The following is a 21715-nucleotide window of genomic DNA, read 5'->3' as shown; positions in this document are numbered from 1 at the left end:
AAAGGCATCCTGATGTTTTTGAGGTTTACAAAACAGGAGGCAGGCTGAGAATGTGGGACAGGAAAACAAAGTATCCAATAACTGTGAGAAGAGCCACGTGAAGGGTGAATGAGGGCTGGATGAACTGGATGAGCTGAAGCCACTGAAAGGATTTTATAATTAACATATTTAACTCTTAATGAAACTCCAAGTAGAATTCTATATCAAGTAATAAAGTGAGACTTTCTGAGAAATTCTGAAAATATATTTGTTAAGTTCTCCAAGACTAGAACGAGATACAGATATGTAGACCTGATACATTTTTAAAATGCTGCTGCAGGAAGACAGTCAGATGTGAAGGAATTTCATCCCTTAAAAAAAAAAGAATGCTGAAATATTCATTGAGCATGGAACTGGTTTGTATTAGCATGTCCTAAAACTATTTAAATCAAACTGGATGCAGGTGCCAGTGAATCTAGTCTAGTCCTCATTTCAAAAGCAGGAGAAAAACAAGATATCAGTTTTGAACTGCAGTTTCAAGCATAGCACTTTAATTGTGGCTTTCAACAAAACACCCCAATGTCTATGCAATATCTTAACTTCTGTAATTTCCAGGGTTCCTGTCATGATTCTTGAGAGCTCTTCTTCTATTCTTTAAGCACCAGGATACCTGAATGGGATTAACGAAAGCCTGTTCTTAAGCATCTTGGGCCCTCTTGGAGCTTGGTTTACCACCTCGAGAGTCCTTCTTGGGTTGTTTTCTAAATGTGTCTGGAGCTTGCGTGGACTGTTTATTCCAAATGAAAGTCCCACTTTCCACAATGTCTAGAAGCTTGGCTGAAATGCCAATAAATCTTGTTTCAAGGAATACATGTGAGCTGATGCATTTAGTTTACCTTCAAAAGCTTAAAAAGAAAAGCAATGTTTGGAATGTGCAGAGATTCACAACTGCTCAGTGATGAAACACCAGTGATAATATCCCCCAGATTCCAGATTTCCCTTCCTTCATGAGCACTTTTTAGGGGTGTTCTTTTGGGAGCTCCTTCTTGGAAAGAAGCAACTAAACTCCCGAAGCTCCTTCCAGTGCTGAGGTTGCATTTGCCCCACTGCCACCTACACTCCAGTTGTGGAAAGCAGGCTTGCAATTTGGAAGCGACATCTGCCCAGATCCAGAATAGCTGGCCTGAATTCAGGCTACGCCCAAACTACTGGAGTGCCATAGACTGGCATAAGCGGCAGGGACATCTGAGACAGGTAATAAAATTAAAAGGATAGCAAAGTCTCTGGATGCATGTTTTTCCAGTAGTTATCAAATTGCTCAGAGGGTCATTGCTCATTTGAGAATAACTGCAGTTTAATTACAGAGAACTTTTCCTTTCTATCACTGGACCTCAGGAGAGTATCTAAATGAGTTAAGTATCACACTTCTCCTAGAATTATGCTACAATTTCTCAGTAGCAAAACTCTATTGTCTGGTTTCAAGTTTGACTTTGTAGGCAAAGCTGATGACACATTCTCCAGGGCAGGGCCTGAGCTTGTGGAATGGAGAATATCTTCATTAGAAGCTTAGCACTTCCAGAATCAAATCCTAGAACATTAAGAGATTCTTTAGAAAGGAATAAACTGAGAGCTGCTACCATATAACACATGGGGGGAAAAAATAATCTTTGCACACTGGACTACTGCCAGCACTAATGCACACTGCAGGCAGAACACTGAAGACTAAGAAAGGGTAGCAGGAGTGACAGGTTTCCTGCTCTGGCTCACTATAAGGCAGATCACAGTTATAAGATCACAACTGTACCAGCTCCAGCTTTGCTGGATCCTGCCGTGCCAGGCCTGTAACAGGTTTTTTATGAAGCTTAAAGACTGTGTATGGTGGGCAACACCACCCTCCACCTTCTGCACAGGCTCCAGATTTAGATTTGATCACTAGAAAAGAACATGATTTGATGCCACATTTCACTAAAGGCTCTGGCTGGGGAAAGCTAGAAGACACAGTACAACTGGAAGCAGGGAACAGTTTGGTGGTCTCAGTCTCTCTGCAGTGTTGAAATGCACAACTCGCCTGGTTGGGGAAGCCAGCCTGTGTGACAGACCCACTGCTCACAGCAGTGCCAGAATGCACAGGGCGTTCTGAGGCTGAGCCCGCAGCTCTGCCTGCCCAGGTGTTTCTCCTGAGTATGAAATCCTTACATGACACAACAAATGTGGTGGTTAGGAATAGGTGATGTTTGCATCTGAATCCCTAATTCTCTGAATGTGTATTGTCAATTCAAAAGTGGAGTCAACAGGTGAAGTCCCTTCCCCTGCCTCAGAGAGCTGTCATGGAGGGCCAGCTTTCTCTTACACTGAACACAGATATGCCACTTGTCAGAAGAGTACTGTAATCATTGTGCACTTACACTTCACATTTAATTTTGTTTAAAATGAGACATCAAACAGACAACTCTCCTAAGCCGGAAAAAGAGGAGAGCATGTCTTTATCCACAGCAGAAAATCTACAATAAAAAACCCAGAAAATTTTAGACTAGTGTGAACAAGCTTTTTTTTAAAAAAACATTGTTTCTTCAGAGTGGCTCTTGAAATGAAACATCAGTTGTTCACACAACAAAGACCCAAGGCAGGGCCCTCTACACAGTGTTGCCATTCAGTTCCCAGATGGCTTTGTATTCCATGTTTGCATTTTTAAAGATATATTTTAGAAATATCCTTGCTTAAAAATTTATATATTTCCCTCATCATACAAATCAAAATTTTGCCTGGTGACTTGGCAGATTATGTTTATGGCCGCTGGTCACAGCTTTGCTTATACAATTGTAAATTGTTAAATGGAATATTTACAACTTGTGATTTCCCAAGAGCAAAATAGGGTTCTTTTGTATTTCCTTAAAAATCAAACCAAAACAATAAACCCCAAACAAAAAAGCAACAACAAACCCTGAAATATTGAAGACTGCCTTAAAAATGAACTTTTTTTCACCACAGATCTGGGTACTTCTGGTTTTCATGACATCTCTACTAAACCTAATAGCTTTCTACAAGTAAGCTAATGACGTACTTGAAATATTAAGTGATCTACATGAAGTGACTCATTTCTAAGTTTGTTACCTAGAGGAAACTTCTGCTGCATACATTCTGTTTGTCCCAGACCCCAAATGGGATAGAGTCTTAATCCACCTTTAAAACAGCAGATGCCAACTTCAGAATGCAGTAGCTGTTGATGTAACAGTGGCTCTAGAAAGGCATACCAAAGCCTGTAATTTAAACATTAATCATACTCTCAAGACATGAGGCAGAGGAAGGTGATTAAATCCCAAATATTTTTCTTTATTTTAATTAGTGAAAGAATGTCCTGTCTTGTAAAAATACCAATTCAATACATGTTCCTTTTGGCAGCATCAGCATCCTTCTCTAGGTACTTTTAATTTCTGTATAAATTATCACATCGGGTGGAGCTGTGCTCCCGCAGAGTCTTTAGCATGCAAAGCACACTCAGAGTGCAGGTCTATTTATGTGGCAGCTGATGCAGCAGTATTATAAGAGTATTCCAGTTTTAAAATAAAAAGTGTGAGCTGACAACTGGAGATACTGTATTCTTTATGAGCTGAAATATGGAGGTATTTAAGATCATCAACAATAATACTCTTTCTGCTTCTCCCTCCATCACACATGCAGACACCACACATAGGTTCATCCTCTCTGAAAAAAAAAGTACAGTATTAACAGGTGATTTTCCCTACACTTTTTATTCCTACCTTTGTTAGAGAAAAAATTTTAAAAAGCTAACCAAACATTAACAATACTATTTGCACTCAGATAATATCTACGTGCAACTTGTTGCTATAAATATTAATTAATTGGATCACCAATACCCATAATGCAACTTTATTTTGACCTACATGCCCTATGAACTAGATATTTTTTGGATTCAATTTTCTTAAAACCAACTGTCAGCATCATGTGATGGAAGAGATGAAAAATGAAAATGAGCGTTCCTGCTGTGCAGGTGAGTGACCTGTGGGAGACAGCTCTGCCTGCTAGGATTTTTACACGTACCATCAGACACAGACCAATTGATTAGATCATCTTATACCTGCCACCAACTAGGCTCAAGAGACTAATTAGAGAGAGTACTGCCTGCGCAGGCACCCCATTGACACCTAATTTGCTCAGCCAAAGCCTTTGGGGAGAATGTATTATCTCTGCAGCTGCACTTCATGCATTTCTGATTTGAGGCATAAGCAAGGAGTACTTCTTCACTCTTTTGAGCAAACTGAGTATATAAGCCCTTAAGTGCTAAATACAAGCAGACAAATTAAATCTGGCCAGCTGCCATAAATCCTTTTCCCCCTTCAAATATATATACACATACACGTTTTATTTTTTATCTATGTCTATGATATATGTGCACAAATGCAAACATACAAAAAAAGTGTATGTATGAGTCTGAATGTGTGTAGAAAGGATGGGTATATAAAGGCATTTCTATAAATATCTGCTTTAAAATATGTAATTGTCACACTGTATAGTGTGCCTTCCTTCACAGGGAAGTTTTACTTCTGTGAAATTTAAAAGAAATGCATTTGTTCTTATATATGAAAAATAAATTATCTGCAGTGTTGTTAGCTCAGGCTCAGAATTACCCCATGGACAAGGCTCAGTAGATTGATGCCTATAAAGTTGCCCTGCATATCTTCAGAGGAGCTAGTTCAAAGATTATTTCAGCATACAGCCTAGCTTTGTTGGAAGCTTTTCTTTGGTGGACTATACCTTGTTTGTGGTTTCCTGAGGAATACTATTCACTAAGGCTAAGGTTTCATAAATTGCTTTCTGCTGGGCTTTAGTTTTATCTAGTTATCCATGCCCCAAAATACACAGGAGAGGCAAGACTTACAGCTGCTATTAAAAATTTATTCAGAAAAAAGAAAAAGAAAAAGAAAAAGAGACACACTAGAAAAACTAGGATTTTTTGACAAGCTGAGAACTGTTTGAAGAAAATAATTTCAACTATAGGCTGGTTAGTGATTCCTGAACTAAGAAGCCTTGTAACACAGGAACATAGTGAATTTGTACCACTCCTGAAATAGCGCTGAAGCCAAGTATCTCCTTCCCTGTCATTTGTCTACAAAGCAACTTCCAGGAGCTGAATAAGGCTGAATTATTGCAGTTTAATTTCAGTTTCTGTCAAAGTCCATGTTGACAAGGTCAGTTTATAGTGTCAACTCAGGATCCTGCACCTCTGTAACTAAAGAAGGAAAGAAGTTGTAGCAAAACATGTGCAAGTTACATGAGTGGCCAAAATATCATGTGTAATCTCCTTTGCAAAACACACTATAAATATGACTTCCAGTCTTGTTCCTAGGATGGGGCATAACTCAATACAGAGAGAATACCCTCACCTTTCTCCCCTCACACAGGCCAATTCTTTACCAATTCACCTAATATTTCTTCAGCTATTTAATATCATTTAATGTTTAAATGACACTTCTAGATTATCTTGGCAGTTGTTGGCAATTACTCTTTCACAGATGCAGCACTGTACAGGATAAACATTATAAGTGATATGATTTCTTAGCAGTAAACCATATTTGGCAAATAAGTTGCACAGGATTAACTGGTTGATTTCTTCTGTTTTCTTCTCTTGTGTCTTAGTTACTGCACTGGTATTCTTATACACAAGGGATTTCCCAGACTCTATCTAAAGTGATGAAAATTGCTGTGTATTCTTCACAGTTCTAACATATAAATCATAATACAGATCCTATGGACATATTGCTGGGTTACCAATTCCCCTCTCCACAAAGAATTTTTCACAGATTGACTTTGCCTCTAAGCAGAGCCCTGCAACTCTAAATAGATTTGTGTGTGGGAGTTGGCTGCAATTTCAGGGTGGGTGTGAAGAGATGACCCTAAAAGAAGTGAGTGCTAGACAAGGACTGTAAGCTAGTAAGAAAATAAAAAAAAACCAGAATAGTAATACAATTATAAATGAAATTAATGAGCATACTTTAAATAAGTAATATAATCTTTGAAAGGTGAGATGTCTATGGCACTGTGGATATGGTGCTGGAAAACAGAAACCAAGATTTTGGCTTTGCTGCTGAATGTGACTGTAGGCAAGTCATTTCATCCCACTGCAACCTGTTTTGTAACGAGGGCCCTGGTTTATGTCCCAGCCTCTGGATTTAGAGTGTCTCCAAAATTAGCGCCCAGTTTAGGCTGGAGCCTCCAATAGGTCAAATTATGTAAATACAGTTAAATTTATCAAAAATGCAATATTAGAACTGTTGCAACCTTGGTAGTACTTGAAATCTAAACCTAACCTTGGACTGTGAGTTTTCCAAATTATATTTTTATGCACAGTATGAGTTCAAAATTAAAGTCCTGCATCACCTGACTTGGTGAATGTGCACCCAATAGTCCAGTGTGGGAGGTTGATTCTGAAGAGCCAAGACTTACCCTCAAAATTACACACCAGCTGCTAAGTAGGATATCAATAATTGCAAACCAACCATGCATACTTTGCACACAGGTCTCTACAAAATATTATCATGAATTCCTTCATAGTGTGTCTTGTGAGGACAAAAAAAGGAATACAAGCCTGATCTTTACTGTAATGTATTTTATTCACAGTATTTATTTCCAATGTTATTTGATAATGTGATTGGTTTCACAGTTGATTTGTAGGTATATTTTTAACTTTCGAGTGGCTGTGGTAACTTCCAAATTAGTTTTATACAAGTCTTTCAGCAAAATTCTTTCCAACCCTAGCTGCCCACAGCTGAAGCTTTTTCTTTGAGTTGAGAACAAAGTCCACAAAGCCCTTCACAATTACCATTTGAATAAGGCTTCACATGAAAAATGGCCAGGACTGAATCTGCTACACGTCTTCTAGTTTTTGAGAATAAAGCACAGCCCTCTGTGAGTGAGCTCTGGGAAAACTAATACTTCAGATGAAGATACTACAAAAATAGCAGTGTTATTGAGCTTAATATAGTTTGCACGCAAAGCCATAGAAATCTTACTAAAAACAAAACCACAAATCGAGGATTTTGGTACACATCAAGAACAGAAAAATATTAGTGCTAGTTATTTGCAAGAATATACTCAAATCTGACAAACATCCAAATCCCTACAACTTCTTCTAACCTTTTTCTATCTGATTAATGTGATATGTCTAAATTGCTATGCTTCTCACCCTGGTAACTTGCAAAAAAAACTGCACAAGAGGAATTGTCTGAATGTGAATTGGAGAAATGCTGTTTCCCTGGATCTATAATGAGAGAACCTAAACCTACAATTTTTTACCAGTGTTTGACACAATGAGATCCTTATCTCAGTGATAGCACCAGCTATCATCTCTGAAACAGATAAGTAAATGCCTGAACGAAATTTATAGATACCTTAAGTAAAATATCTGAAAGAAAAAAAAAGGCAAAAAAAAGCCTATCTGTTACAGTTGTATAAAACAGAACTCAGAAAGGAAGTATCTGTTGGAAGATGATATAAAGATATTAATGTCCTGGTTAACAGGTTTGTTACTAGTTTGAACTCATCTCTGAAAAGGAGCTCCAGAATGGCTGCTGAGAGATCTGCTCATTGCTAAACACTCTTGCAGAGCTAAACAGTCAAGGGATGGGAGATTCAACTACAAGCATCTGAGTGTGAGTGAGCTTAGCTGTGGTACCCTTCTACTATGTCTCACCTTTGTGGCAGAGGCAGCTTAAGAAATTCCCACTGCTGCAAACCTAATTCCTTGTTCCTGCCCTGCCACTTGTGCTCCTGTCAATCATATTGTAAAATTTTCTGTGGAACTCTCTGTACAATGTATCACTAAAGGTATCAAAAGTGACATTTTTATGTGGAACTTCATAATGAAGTGATCCAGTTTAATGCCAAACTTCCAACTAGCTTCATCACAGCTAATGGGATTGAAAACTGGTGAGGGAGCAAGAAGGAACTGCCTGGACAGAGCTAGACAAAAACTTATCACACTCTTCTTGTTTGCAAAGACAAAATGATGGAATAACATTCTTATTTTTAATCAGCAGCATTCCCCAGTGCATTACTTACTGAAGAACAAAGCTTCATTCTAAAATCTGAAGCCACCTCCCAACTCACAAATGGCTAATTATTTCCAGGTATCTGGAAACACTGTGAAATCTGCCTTAGCCAGCCACTTAGAGGAGCAGACAGAAGTTGTCACATAATGACCTACTAATTAAAAAGGAAGAAAACCATACTCAAAAGCTCTGGGAATACCCGTAAGATGGCCTAATAAGGATAATCTCCGGTACATGTTTCAAGGGAGCAGCAAACAAGAGATGGCTGAGAGCCCATGCCTCTGACTGGAAGTTCTTTGAATTTTTTTGGTTGGTTTAATTTTTTTTAGCAGCGAAAATATGCTGGCCTGCCAACATATCAAGGAGATGCTTAACAGTTTGTGAAGCTTCAAGCCATATTTAACCAGAATTCAGAGAATTCAGATGGGATAGAAAAGCATCTGATTCTTTATAGGTCACTATCTAGTTTTGAATGAAGAATATAACCCTAGAGTTCAGGGACAGCAGATCAACTGTGCCCTCCAAATACCACAAATGAAAGTTATTGACTGCCAGTGTTAGAAATGATGGTGGCTGCTCTTAACAGTGCTATTTATCAGCTCAAACTTAAGCACATTTATTTATTTATTTATATTATCTGCAACACAACAGCTGACCAACTCAGATCCCAAATTAGATGATGCGTTTGTCCACCTCCTTCCACTCCTCCCCACCTAACATAACAAGAAGTACATATCTTCAGAGAACTTAATCAGAAATGTATTCTTGTTTTTCCCTGTCATGGCTTCTATCCCCAAAATGAAGTCGGCTGGACAAAATGACATATGAAAGACTAAATGCTTGCCAGATGACTCATTAGCATTTACCTCCTCCCAAAAATTAAACCCTGCCTCACTGAAAAATAAAGTATCTGCAGGTATTTCAAAATAGGGCATTTTGTATACATGTGATTGTTAATATTATGAGTCAAGCTGCTTCTTGAGAGCTAAGTAGTCTTGGAACAAATTTAATGCTGATGGTTTAATCAGTGCAGGGTAGCTGTGGGATAGTCTAGAGATGGGTGTGGACCATTTTGCTCTAACAAAGATTCCTTGGAATTTAAAAATGCCTCTGCAAGGGATCATAACACTATAAACTACCTCAGACCCCACAGATAAATTTTAAGCATTAAAAAAACAATGTGCAAATGTTTATCACTACCACAATCATTCTAGTAGTCTGCAAGTACCTACAGGCAGCTTGGAATTAAGTTACATCTTTTTTTTTTTTCCTTCAGAAGACAGGGTGAGTATTCAGGTGCAGAAGGAAGAAAAAAAAAAGAGGGATGGGTAAACAAAAAAAAGAATCCATTTCTCACCTGCATTTTTATTTTCATTTGTGTTCTTCCTAGAAAGTACTCTTCAAACCAGCAAGGAATTTTTAATCTGGAATGTGGAGTTATGAATGCCTTTGTTTTTAGCTTGACAGAACAGATATTATTGCAGCTGCATTCAGAATAGTAAAGATCCTTCTAGCTAAACACCATCTGGTTATGCATTCTGTTTGGTGCTGTTACTTTTGAGAGACTGAACATCGTGGCAAAGTAGTCATATCAATTAAAATACATTTTTTAGCACAGAAGTGCAACACTTAAGCACATATAAATTAAACAGAAAGCAGACCTAACATGCTGAAGAAGAAGGATCTTTTCCATTATTATAGCATATTATATTAATGGCAAGTTTAAGCAATAGATGTATTTAAATTTTGCAATACATTTCCAAATATGATTATGTCCTAAGCTCTTAATCTATGTGCCCACCCATACCATGAATGCCATACAGTGGTATTTATTGACAGAGATATCAGGAAGTCTTTGCAGTTGACATTTTCAAGTCTCAGTTGTTTCCCAACCTAAGAGTTCTTAAAATTAGAATGGAACAGAGGAGAAAAAAATTTCCCAGTTTAGGAAATGCAATGGTGTCTTTATGAGATGTTCCTTGTCGTCATGCTCATTCCCTAGAGGATGTGCTGATACTTGCTGAATACTGCTATACAGTCCTTTCACCTATACAACTCCCACTAGGGATTTTTGCTGAAAATCTGTGACATTAGAAATAGTTACTGGCAGCTTCAGGCCAGCTGCTTTCTTCCCTACCAGTTCCATTTTTACATACAAAACCATATGGAGCACTGAAACAGAAATATTTCCCCAGTGCAGTCTCTGGGGCATTAAATGGAAAAAATGTTCCAGAATTAGCACCTCTACAGAGCATCACTACAGCAATGAGGATATTCTATCTAGTACATAAGGAGATCATAAAGTAGCTCCGTGATTTTATTTCTCAGAGTTCCCACTCTGGTTGGGGTAAGAACCTTTTCCACATGTATGACCAAGATGTTCAGATATTTTGCGTGGTTTGGGAAATCTAGCTTGAGGTTCCTGTCACAGACACAACTTTTAGAAACCAAGTAGGATCTACACTCTTTGAAAACCAGACCTCTTTCAGATATTACAGAGGCCTCTCCCTTCCGTTTTGTTTTTTAAAAGACTTAAAAATTATTTTAAAAACCAGTCTAGCAGACTAGAGAAGCTTGTGGCAGAAACAGTAGATGTCAAATCAGGTGCAACATACTGTGCATTTTGTGGTATGCAAAGACAGGGATCATGGTAAGATGGAGCACTGAAGGCTTTTCTTTCAAAAGTGCTATAAGCATTGGTTTTCTTGTAACTGCAAGAAATACTTAATCTTTTTTTTGAAGCTCCATTATAAAAGTAAGGTTTTGCATAGCTCATTTAAATAGTTTAAATGACACAAGGTTAAGAACAGGAAAGCCTTTCACCAAAGGTGGTTAGTCCTTTTCAAAGATTTCATATTATTTGAAGCTTACTTTCACTGCATTCTTTTACCTTGGCTGCTTCCCAAGTGGGTATAAGTTAATTAAATAGGATTTTGACCCTTTAACCTTCCCTATAAACTGCATCTTTACCTAACTCTATTTAAATAAATCAGATAAAAAACCAATCATAGCAGAATATATATTTTTACAGCTGCGGAAAAAACAAACATGTCTATTAAGCTTATTTGTAAGTACTTAGTAGTCAAAGCAACAGCCAAGACTCATGGATGATTTTAATTAAAATAAATCTGGGTGGGCACGTAAATTCATTTATGATGGTTTTTTTTTTTCAAACTGAAACTTCTCTAGCATTACTGAACAGCACAGCACTACAGTAAGTTCTCATTTGTTTGTGGCAACTGAAGCTCAATCCACCTGATTAGCTTCTATTCCAGTTGAGTGATGTAAAGTGTAAATTGTATCTACAAAAATAATATCTAAGATAGGAGGCTGAAAATTGTTACAGGAAAGAAGAGAAAGAACAAGCAGAACAGATGGACAGATAACAATTATACGATGATACCCAGCACCTCTGTAACTGACATGCTCTGGGTTTAAATATCAAAGGGAGGTGAAATAGATGCACCAGGAGAACACTGAATTGCTCTCTACAAACAGATAGTGTGGCTTTCTGTATCTCATTAGCCCTTTTCACCTTAAAGTACAGGCTTCTGATTATTCCACCCTTCCAAAAAGCCTTTTAAATTAATCCAGAAACAAAATACAGTTTAGGTATGAAGAATGATAGCAGTTATGTATGGAGAAATGAGTAACTAGCTCATGTATAAAGAATGAACAAAGAACTAAGCTGCCTCTTTGTGCCTAAGCGATGTGCTCAGGTCTCTGCATAGGCAGTAACAAAGGCACTGCTACTGGATTGATCACGTCTCTCACCCACAGTAGGGACTGGACTAAAATTGAGTTCATCACAGAAATGAATCCTTATAAAACGCAGGCCTTTAGCTTGATACATTAGAGCGATACCACCTAACCACCTCACTGGTACATTATGTTCAAATTTTGCAGCCACTGGGTGGTAAATACACACATTTTTCAAGGGTGCTACTTTTTGATCACTGATTAGGACATATTTGCCCCTTTCCTGACACATCTCTCAACCCATCCTTGCTGAATAAACAGCAGGAAGATGGCAACAACAATAATATCATGTATAAGAAGCCCCCACAGCAGCATGAGCACAGACAGGCACAAGTGGGAAGGCAGACCTGTGCACCAGCTCACATCTTTCAAGGTGCAACTCATCTCCTCATTTAAGCACTTGGGGGTTTGTAATGGCTTCATGCATCATGTTTTGTCCACCTTTGTCAAACTATTTTAGACCAGGGCTGTTACCACGCATAGGCTGTGATAACAAGGATTAGCAGTGATAAGGTTTTCTGTTTCTCACATTGCACAGAAGAGGATCATATACTCCCAACAGCAAGATTTCTCTGCAAGATTTCTTCACTATCCCTAAAACAAAGCTATCTAAAGTAAAATGTAGCAGTAGAGAGTGTCCAAAGGAAAAAAAAAAATCAAAAAATGTATAGGAAATTCTGTAAATTATAAGAAATAGTTTAAAGGCATGCCAACAGCCTGTAACTCTCCCTTCTCAAACATTTTTATCCTGTCAAGTAATAACCAACAATAAGGGTACTGTAAACTCAGAAAGATACTTTCTTTGTGTTTTGAAAGGGCTTTGCATAGAGTTATTTTAATTATTTTCCTTCTATAGTAAGTAGAGGATGAAAAAGATTTCTGAAATAAGAAATGTTATTGTTAACTCACTAATCACAGCTGAGGGACTTAGGAGCAGTCTGGTTCCTGAAATATCTTTGAGCTTATTTTACAGAATTGACTTAGTTGGTGGTATCCCTGTCACATGGATTTCAATGCAAGGCACCAAAACTTCCTTTATGCAAAATTACAATAGACAACACTGAAATCATATCCTGGGAAATTCTAGAACACTAATATTTGAAAAAGGAATTTTTCATTAATTTTAAGAAGTTAATTTTTCATTTGTAAATGCCTATTTATGAGGTGATTGAGTTTTGAGTCAATGTGTAAATTACACACTATGCTATTTATTTTTCAAACATAAAATACATATCTCTGCTGTTTTGAGAAACTACTGACCCTTAAAAGTCAAAGCAAGGGCTTGATTCCTTTGATTCTGTCGTGCCACAAATGAGAGGGTTATGAGCTTCCCTATTTTGCTTCTTGACATTCAACATGCTTATGGCTTGGTCCCAAGAGAGTAGCTGGGGAAAACCTGAGTATCAACACATAGGAAAAGCTGCTAAGGGGACCTTGGAGAAATGCTGAGATGATGGCCAAGGAGCCCCGTGTGGCACAGCAGACAGGAGGGGAGCCTGCAGCCAAAGTCAGGCAGTCACACAGATACAAACTATGAGGTTTCACAGCAGAAGCTGCTATAATATGGAAATAGATTCTTACCCTCTAGGCCCATATGTCATCACACCAAGCTAAGCTGAAGCTGCCAACTAAAATGGGCAATTTCACATGAACTTGGCAGGGTGACTGCCAGCACAGAGCTTGTTTTCCACTGCTGCCACCCACTCTGCTAATCCAATTCTGTCTCCTGACTTGCTTTTAAATAATAATGAACAGCAGATGGGAGGGGAAAATGTTGCTGGCTGTTAAGCCAGCATGTGAGTGAGGCTCTTTGCTTTTCACATATCTTGTGCAAACTAGCTCTAAATGCAATGTCAAGTGATTAATAGTGGTTAAACGAGAAAGCCAGGATTTGCCATGTTCTCAGTCATTTAATCTTTCACCAGGACAGGCAGGCAAACAAAACAGTCAGAAAAATAACATGTTCAAAGAGAAAGAACCAACTTCCATAACATTTAACTTTGATAAAGGTATGGATGGACTCTACTTCCCATCCTTGCAAATATTATTTTGGTGGGGTTTTTTGGGTGGTGGCAAAATATGGAGTTGTTAAGTACCAGAACAATATTAAAAATACCTTTCAAGTTAAACACACAGTAATCAGGACAGGCATTATTGAGCATATTCCCATGGCTGACTCCTTTTTGGTAAGGAGAGAGGAAACAGGCTGAGGCACCAGGTTAGGGAATAGGGATGTGTCTGTCAGGAAAAAGGGCAGAGGGAGGCAGGGAGAGGCAGCGGGCAGGCAGCAGAGAGCAAACAGCCAGGAGGCTGCCCGTCTCTTCAGCAGCAGCAGGAGGACCTATTGTTCCTGGGTCACACAACATTATCTCCTGCCCAACAAACAGCAGGTAAGCTTGTTTGCACAATGCACTGTGTTTTCTCTTGTGTCAGCCTGACACAGAGGATAATCACCTCCTACTGCTGCCTACTGACCTCACACTGAGGGTTGAAAGGTAGGAATCCCACCGGCAACACATCTCCACGAAGGTGAAAGAAGGTATCAGTAAGAAGGTATCAATATGATTCCATACACCAAAACCTCTTCCACTGTATCAGTTTCTGAAAATTTGGGAACTTAAAACTCTTGAAAGGAGTTAAAATGCTTGTGCACAACATCTAATCCCTTGTACACCTGTAACAGTCTTTAACACGTGGTCATTTTCTTGTCCCCAAAGAAACCTTTGCCATATATGCTGCTTAAACTATATGCTGCTTTTGTAAGTCAAAGGGGTTTATCAAAAACAAGACCCTTGATTCCTTTATTGTGGAAGCTGGAAGGTCTCAAGTTGAATGGGCAGACAAGAAAAAATAACAAAGTTTTAGTAGCTGAATGCCAGGAAAGTTGCATTTCAGTTCTGCTTCTGCCACAGTCCCTACATGGTGCTAGAAAACTATTATCAGACTTCCTACAATACTAGAGAAGTTAACCTAATTTTTTTTTTTTTTGAGAGAGAGAAATTCACTTGGAAGCTCTGATTTTCTTTGTAATCCAAGATGGATCCTGGCTGGGGCTGCAGATATCCTGAGCATTCACTGCTCCAACTGAGGTCAATGCAGAATGAAATCCAATCTGAACATATTGAGCACTAAAGGATGCAAGGAGCTCTGAAAAATCAGGCAAGAATAATTGATTCATTTTTAACAATTGCCATTTTAATACCTGTGCTTCAGCTCCTAGTGCATAAAATGGACACCTTCATACCATGTCAGCTCATGGTGGTACTGTGAAAGTGGCTTCACAATGTTGGCAAAGAACTAAGAGAGAATGCACATCATGAAAAGCCACCATGGAAACGAATGATTCCATATCTGGTTCAGATTATGGATGCTATAGCCATAATGCATAGGATGAAACACTGAATGATGAAGATGAAAGGAAAGATTAGCTATCCATCTGTATTCACAGTCCATTATCCTACAGAAAAGTGATTTGAGGGCCCAAATAAATGAGTATGTGATCCTGACAAATGAAAACTGTAGATGAGTGCATAAACCACAGGTGGATGAAATTAAATTTGAAACCTTAATTTTTGTATTTCCTAAGTACTGTTTGAATTTACCACTTTAATAAATTTTATGAAGCAGACTTTAGAAGCAGACAGTATTGCTAAGAACTAATGGTACATCTTCCCAGTTAGTCACATACAGGATGGAGAGATTCCTAACAAGAAACATAAGCTTGTCTCAAATTTACTATCAGTTTCTTTGCTTTTCAACTGAAAAAAATTGTCTGGTTTGATGTTGCAAGACCACAGTAACATAATTTGAGACAGCGACTTTTGATAATACAGGTTAACAGATATTTCATTGTGTAAATGTTACAATCTCTGTTTTTCCATCTGATGTAGGGAGTTTAGCATATGCCTTCTGAAAACTGAAAGAATTTCATACAGGCATCTGTACTGGCCTGTTCTTTGTACTAATTAAATTAGTTTCCTGTTGAGTAAGTAAAGTACTGGCAGCCAGGAACAGTTGGGGAGACAGCTCAGAGTCTTAAGCACTGAACCATGAACTTTTCTGTTTACTACAACATTAAACAAGCAGACACTCTTGCTGACATTATGGGGAATGAAAGAGCATTCTGTTAAGATTGTTGTTTCATTACTGTTCGTGAACTACTGATCTTCGTAAAGTGACATTTTTAAAGATACAAAAGGTATTTCATTTGATACAGTTAACTAAATAAACTCATTATTTGTTTTAAAAACACATATGTCAAAGTTAAAGCTGAATTTGAACTTCAAATAGAAGGGGTCAAAACTCAGAAGGGAGAAATAAGTCAAAGTGCCACCCAATAACCTGGCTGTGCCTCTGGTTCTGCACCTCCACTCTAATGATCACAAAGATGAAAACTTTATATGACACATAGATCTTCAGCCCAAGCACCTCATAAGGGGCACTGACACCTTGAAGGAGTAGGGCAAGAGACATCATGTCTCTGATCTCCTATACTAGTGGCTTTAGCAGCTGCTGGAGAGTTTGCCATTTGTTTAAATAAAGCATAATGGCAAAGAAGCACAAGCAGTGTATGAATTGATCTAAATAGCTGTTCTTACTTCAGTTCAATTTTTCCTTGTAATGTAAGACCTCTTAAAATATTATAAATTGTTTACATTAAAATATACATGCTTACCACAGTACATATACACTGAGCCTTTGTGTGCATGTATTTAGCTCAAAGCTAATCTCTGAATAAAAGCCCTTTCTGAAAATAGAGATTTCTAAAAAGAAATACTGATAAACTTTCAGCTATAGGGACTCTAGTGGTCACTGCATAAACAGCATTGCAACACAAAACCTGTGTGATTTTGCGAATCACCCCATAAATCTTCCTTTGTCCCATGAGTTTCAGTTTTCAGCCAAGAAAAACAACATTCTTCATAAAATTAATGAAAACAAGCTGCTCTTTGCCTACAGAAAAAGATTTTTCTTAATTACATTTTTTGCTTTGAATCATATATCCTGTAGTTTGATTAAATTCCCTTAGAAGTCAACTAAAAATTAGAGCTTTGCAGCGTGAACCTCAAACGTGGTGTTTACTTGGAGAATATAAACCCACTGTGCCTTTGGAAGGTGATATTGAAAGCAAGAATAAGAGCAATATGCAAGACAGTTTTTATTATTTTCATTATGTCACTGCATAAATTTATTTTCAGGGCTTAGAGTTTGCAGAGAAATATGATCTGGCCAATGTATTTATTAGAAATAAATGGTCTGTGTAAATGAATGTAGATAAAGCAAGAATACTGGAATTCTGGTTAATCCCTTGAGGCAGTAAATCAGGATTTCTAAAGCACTTAATGCAAAATATCTGCATCAAGGGGTTAAATATATAAAATATGAAAAGTCAAAGACAAGAACTAGATTAAAAGGTTACATGGAGACAGTGTTGAAAAAACTGGAGCCTGCTGCTAAATAGATATCCAACAGGCATTTATTTAGGTTCACTGGCTGCAGCAGCCGCTGGCATACTCTAAATGAACTCATACAACAAACAAAAATCAAATTCTAGTGTCAGTCTTTGATCATTTTGTAGTACCAAAGCAGAAAATTTCATAGAGAACCAAGCTATGTGGACATGATTAAGCTAATGCAACTAATTGCTCTAACTGAAAAATAAAAATGCCAGTTCTCCTTGCTGCATCCTCATTGCCTCAATACTTCAGATGAGCCCTGTATCCTTCCTGGCAGACTGCACCTAATCCCCAGTAGGGACAGCAGACAGAGAAAAGACATCACTCATTAATTTAAGCACTAATTGAATCAGTTCCTATTCAGCTGAAAATCTCCCTCCACTCCAGAGTGATACTGGTCCCAAAACCTAAGTCTTTGCCAGACTTAAATCATAATTCAGACTGAAGAACAATTTTTTTTTCCTCTGGCTCCCAATGCTTTCATACAAACAAGACTTAAGAAGACTTTTTATGTATGTACTACTAAATAAGATCTGATTAAAAAAAAACCCAACCCCAAATCCTAACTACCTTAAGGAACAAAGAATGAATATATTGCTTATTCAAACAGCAGCGTTCCCCGAGGTTCTCTGTGCAGCAGATGTATTCCTAACATGACTGCAGCTATCACCCATGACCAGTAACTGTTGCCTCCAAAGCTCAGAGGTGCACTTTGTTTTAAGTTCTAAGGCAACAAGACATACCTTGAGATATATATATATATATATATATTTCTGCTTTTATGCACACACATGGATAAAACTGACCTTTTTTTTAACTACTGTAGTCCTGACCCTTTCAGGGGCTCCATGCAAAGAGGCCAGTACCCACACAGAGCTTGTTTGAAGCCAGTGTGGTTTTCCCAGTGGGAGACAGGAAGAGATGGGAATTACTGAGTTAAATTTGTGTATTGGTATTTTCAACATAAATCAAATATTTGCAGCTAAAGCAATAAATACTGAAATCTTACTGCACATTGATACCTTTTAGATCTCTGGGAAGGCAAGTGACCTTGGTCCTTCTGTCATTCTAAACTTTAAAACTTTAAACTTTAAAGGAAATTTAGTCCAGATTGAGAGAAGGATTCCTAGTCCCCACACTGGTACTCCAGAAACCTCTTTTGCTTCAGTAGGTCTTAATCACATCCCGGTCTTAATCACATCCCTAAAGCTAAATATTTTTTCAGCTATGTTCCTAAATTGAGTTTTGTATGAGCAATAGAAGAAATAAACCTTTTACATGTATGACAAATTACAGTGCTCATCACTTTTGTTCAGCAAGGTCTTATCAAATACTATTTCACAATTCAAGGAATGCATTCAAATTCCTATGAAGAGATCCAGAGGATTAGCTCTTGTACACGTCTTTTCCTGTTTGGGACAAGGCTGAAAAAATCTGAATGCTGAAGGCTGAAATTCTGAGCATGGTGAAATGTACTTGTTAGACCTTTTAACCTATAATTGATAGCAAAAACTAGATGTTGTAAAATCTGAGCCTAGCTGAGCAAGCTTTAGGGCATTTTCTCACTTGTTATTTTGCCTCTTGATTATCACTCATGCACAGAAAGAAACCACCAGAAATGCCCAGGGAATGGCTAATAGTCTCAAAGCTACTATTTAAAAAGAAGATATTGATAGAATTAGCTAGCATATAAAAAATATTTGAACTGTGATTTGTGCTTATTATGCACACAGTTTATTTGAAAAATTGGATATTACAATTACCATACATTTGTCAAACTTGATTGTAAAATGGCTTTCTTTTGACAAGCCAGTTCTACAGTGACACAAATACTAAATGAAGACAACATACAAGTACTTACATAGGAGAGGAAGATCTTGAAAATAAAGGACATTTTAGTAATTATTTTTAATCATTTCACAAAGCTGGTACTCGGGTCTCTGAATGTGTGAATATCCAGGGAACATGCTATCACAGCATTGCTAATTCATCTGGATTTGACCTCTGAGGAAGAGTTTGTGTCATCATGGAGCAAAAGCTCTGGTAAAACATTTGTCTAGATAAAAGACCTCAAGCAGTTAACCTGCACAGCAGAGGCAATGCAGCTGGGCACGAGGATAATGACCTCTACCCAAATGGGGAAGGTACATCAATGTACACTACGACAGCAAGACAAAAGATGACGGCAGCTCAGCAGGAAAACATTAGCAGTGATATAATTCTTGGTACTGTATGTGAAGAAATGCCTTAAGTAAAATGCCAATCTGTTTTTACCTAACAATTATTTCAAGTTTTAATATTAAAAAAAAGATTAGACATGATACCCAACTTTTTTCTCCACTTTTATTTTAAACTCTTGCTTTCATTCCGTTTTATTTTTTCCTAAAAAAAAAATCTTGATAGACGTAAATACCCTGTGTGGGTAAAAGTTACAATTCAAATTAAATAAACTTTCCTCATTTGATACATGAATTATTGGATGGATGTTTTTCTGACTTCAGGTAGTTATGACACTGTTCTTAAACATAAACCTGAAGAACTTGATGAGCCTTGTTTAGCAAGTCAAACCTGTCCTAACAGACAGATTAACTCATTTCTTATGCAGATTATTTACACTTAGGATACCTTTCATTGTTTATACTGAAGTTTTCTTCTTTCTGTTTTTAAAAGGAGACACTGTGTCACATATCCATTATTTTTACCAGGCAGAATGCCTTGAATATCTAGCTACCACTCTTTTAGCACCACACCAAAAGTTCTGGGTTTAAACTATTTATTTTTAAAGTAGTAGCATGATCAGGCCTGCATGCTTATCTAAAGATCTTTGGTTTATGAGGGAGATTTTAGTCTGTGAGGTTTCCTCTACACATGGTAGGCAGCTGTCAGCAGCAGTGAGCAGGGCGAGGGGTCACTGCAGCTGCTCTGTGAAAGCACAGGGTTCCATCAACATCGCAAAAATCCTGCAGAGTGGGAGCTGGGAGACCACGGATTAGAGTACATTGGAGTGTGTATGTAAGGTCACATCATGTCTGTCAAAGTGATATCAAACTGGTACACTGTACAATACATTTTACTGTGTTCTGTGTTCAAAGAAAATAAAAGGAGAATGGACATGTGTGTAGCAGACCATGGTTTAATACAGAATTTCACATTGTCCCTTTATATAGATGGATTTACCTAGTTCACAAAGACACGTCGAATATGTATACACAGTGGAGAGCTGTTGACTTGAGAGAGAACTAGAGAGAATTCTTCAGGCCAGACATGAATGAGATCAAAATAATTCTTATTAATTAAATAGTAGAAAAGACTATTAAAAGAAACCAGATGTTCACATTTCCTGAATCCTACATACTAATATACATAAATGTCTATCCTTGTATATATATATCAATAGTTTCCCATGAAATGCTTTTTTCGTATCTCCTCATGAATCTTCACTTTGGTGAAATTGGTTGCTGTATTTAAGATAACACTAAAATAAAGATATATCTATCACATAATAGCAAACACCTAATTCTGATTTGTAGGGAGACAAAAATCTCTCCCAAATCTGCCTGTTTCAGAGGACAGTTACAGGATACTGAATGTCATATATGTCATGTTGCATAGAATCCACAGAATCCAGAGATTTGTAATTCTCATTGTTAGGGTGCTTCAACCAGATGGACAAAACTACGCTTCCAACAACAACAGCATCAACAACCACAACAACTGACCTGACATCTTGTGTTAGGAAACAAGGAAATGGGTAGGGCAACAGAGAATTTATTCTGGCTGCAATATGCAACAAAATGAGATGACTAGACACTAAGCAATGTCTCCTATTTCTAGCAATCTTGTGCAAGCTGAAAGCTAGCAGAGGTATTCAGACAACAAGGGTTTATCAAACTACATCTGTCTACAAAGTCAAATGGTCGATGACATTATAACAGTTTTGTGCTGTTACAAAATTGTTTCCACAATTTTACAATTACTGGTAATCACCTTCAGCATTAGAAAATAAGAAACTCAGGTGCAAAGAATAAAAAAGAAGAAAGCATCTTGTTTGCAAACTGTACAGTTGTGAAGTATGAGCTGCTGAAAAAATCCGAATGGTGTGATTTAGACTAAAGCATCCCAAATATCTGAACCAGCAGGACTCTGTAACCTTCAAATTTCCTCTGAAAAGTTCTGAAGTTTTTCTGTTCATGGAGATCACTTTAAAAATTGCTGGCCCTGGCAAAGATTGCAAAACTGTCAAAAAAAGTTACCACCTTAAGCACAAGTAAATTACAAACCTCCCTTTCTCCTTACCATAAATACCAACACCCACATGCACAGTAAGCCCTTTAATCTCTTCCTCACAAAACCCTTCATGCCTGGCATTCACTTACACATGCATTTGCAGTTATTTTTCACAGCCAATTACCATCCTGCCCTAACCCAGTCATTACCCAATCTTCCTGGACACAC

The 21715-nt window shown here is 37.7% G+C and overlaps 1 protein-coding gene across 6 annotated transcripts in view; it reads right to left on the bottom strand.

Annotated features, from left to right (window-relative positions):
• CDK14 (cyclin dependent kinase 14) overlaps positions 1–21715 on the bottom strand; it is a 341412-nt gene that overhangs the window by 35497 nt on the left and 284200 nt on the right. The gene's annotated exons all lie outside the window — the stretch shown is intronic.

The sequence above is a fragment of the Passer domesticus genome, chromosome 1 (assembly GCF_036417665.1).
Source record: "Passer domesticus isolate bPasDom1 chromosome 1, bPasDom1.hap1, whole genome shotgun sequence".
In the NCBI taxonomy this organism is placed as follows: Eukaryota; Metazoa; Chordata; class Aves; order Passeriformes; family Passeridae; genus Passer; species Passer domesticus.
Note: the sequence above shows the minus strand (reverse complement) of the source record. Positions and strands in the feature narration are given on the sequence as shown.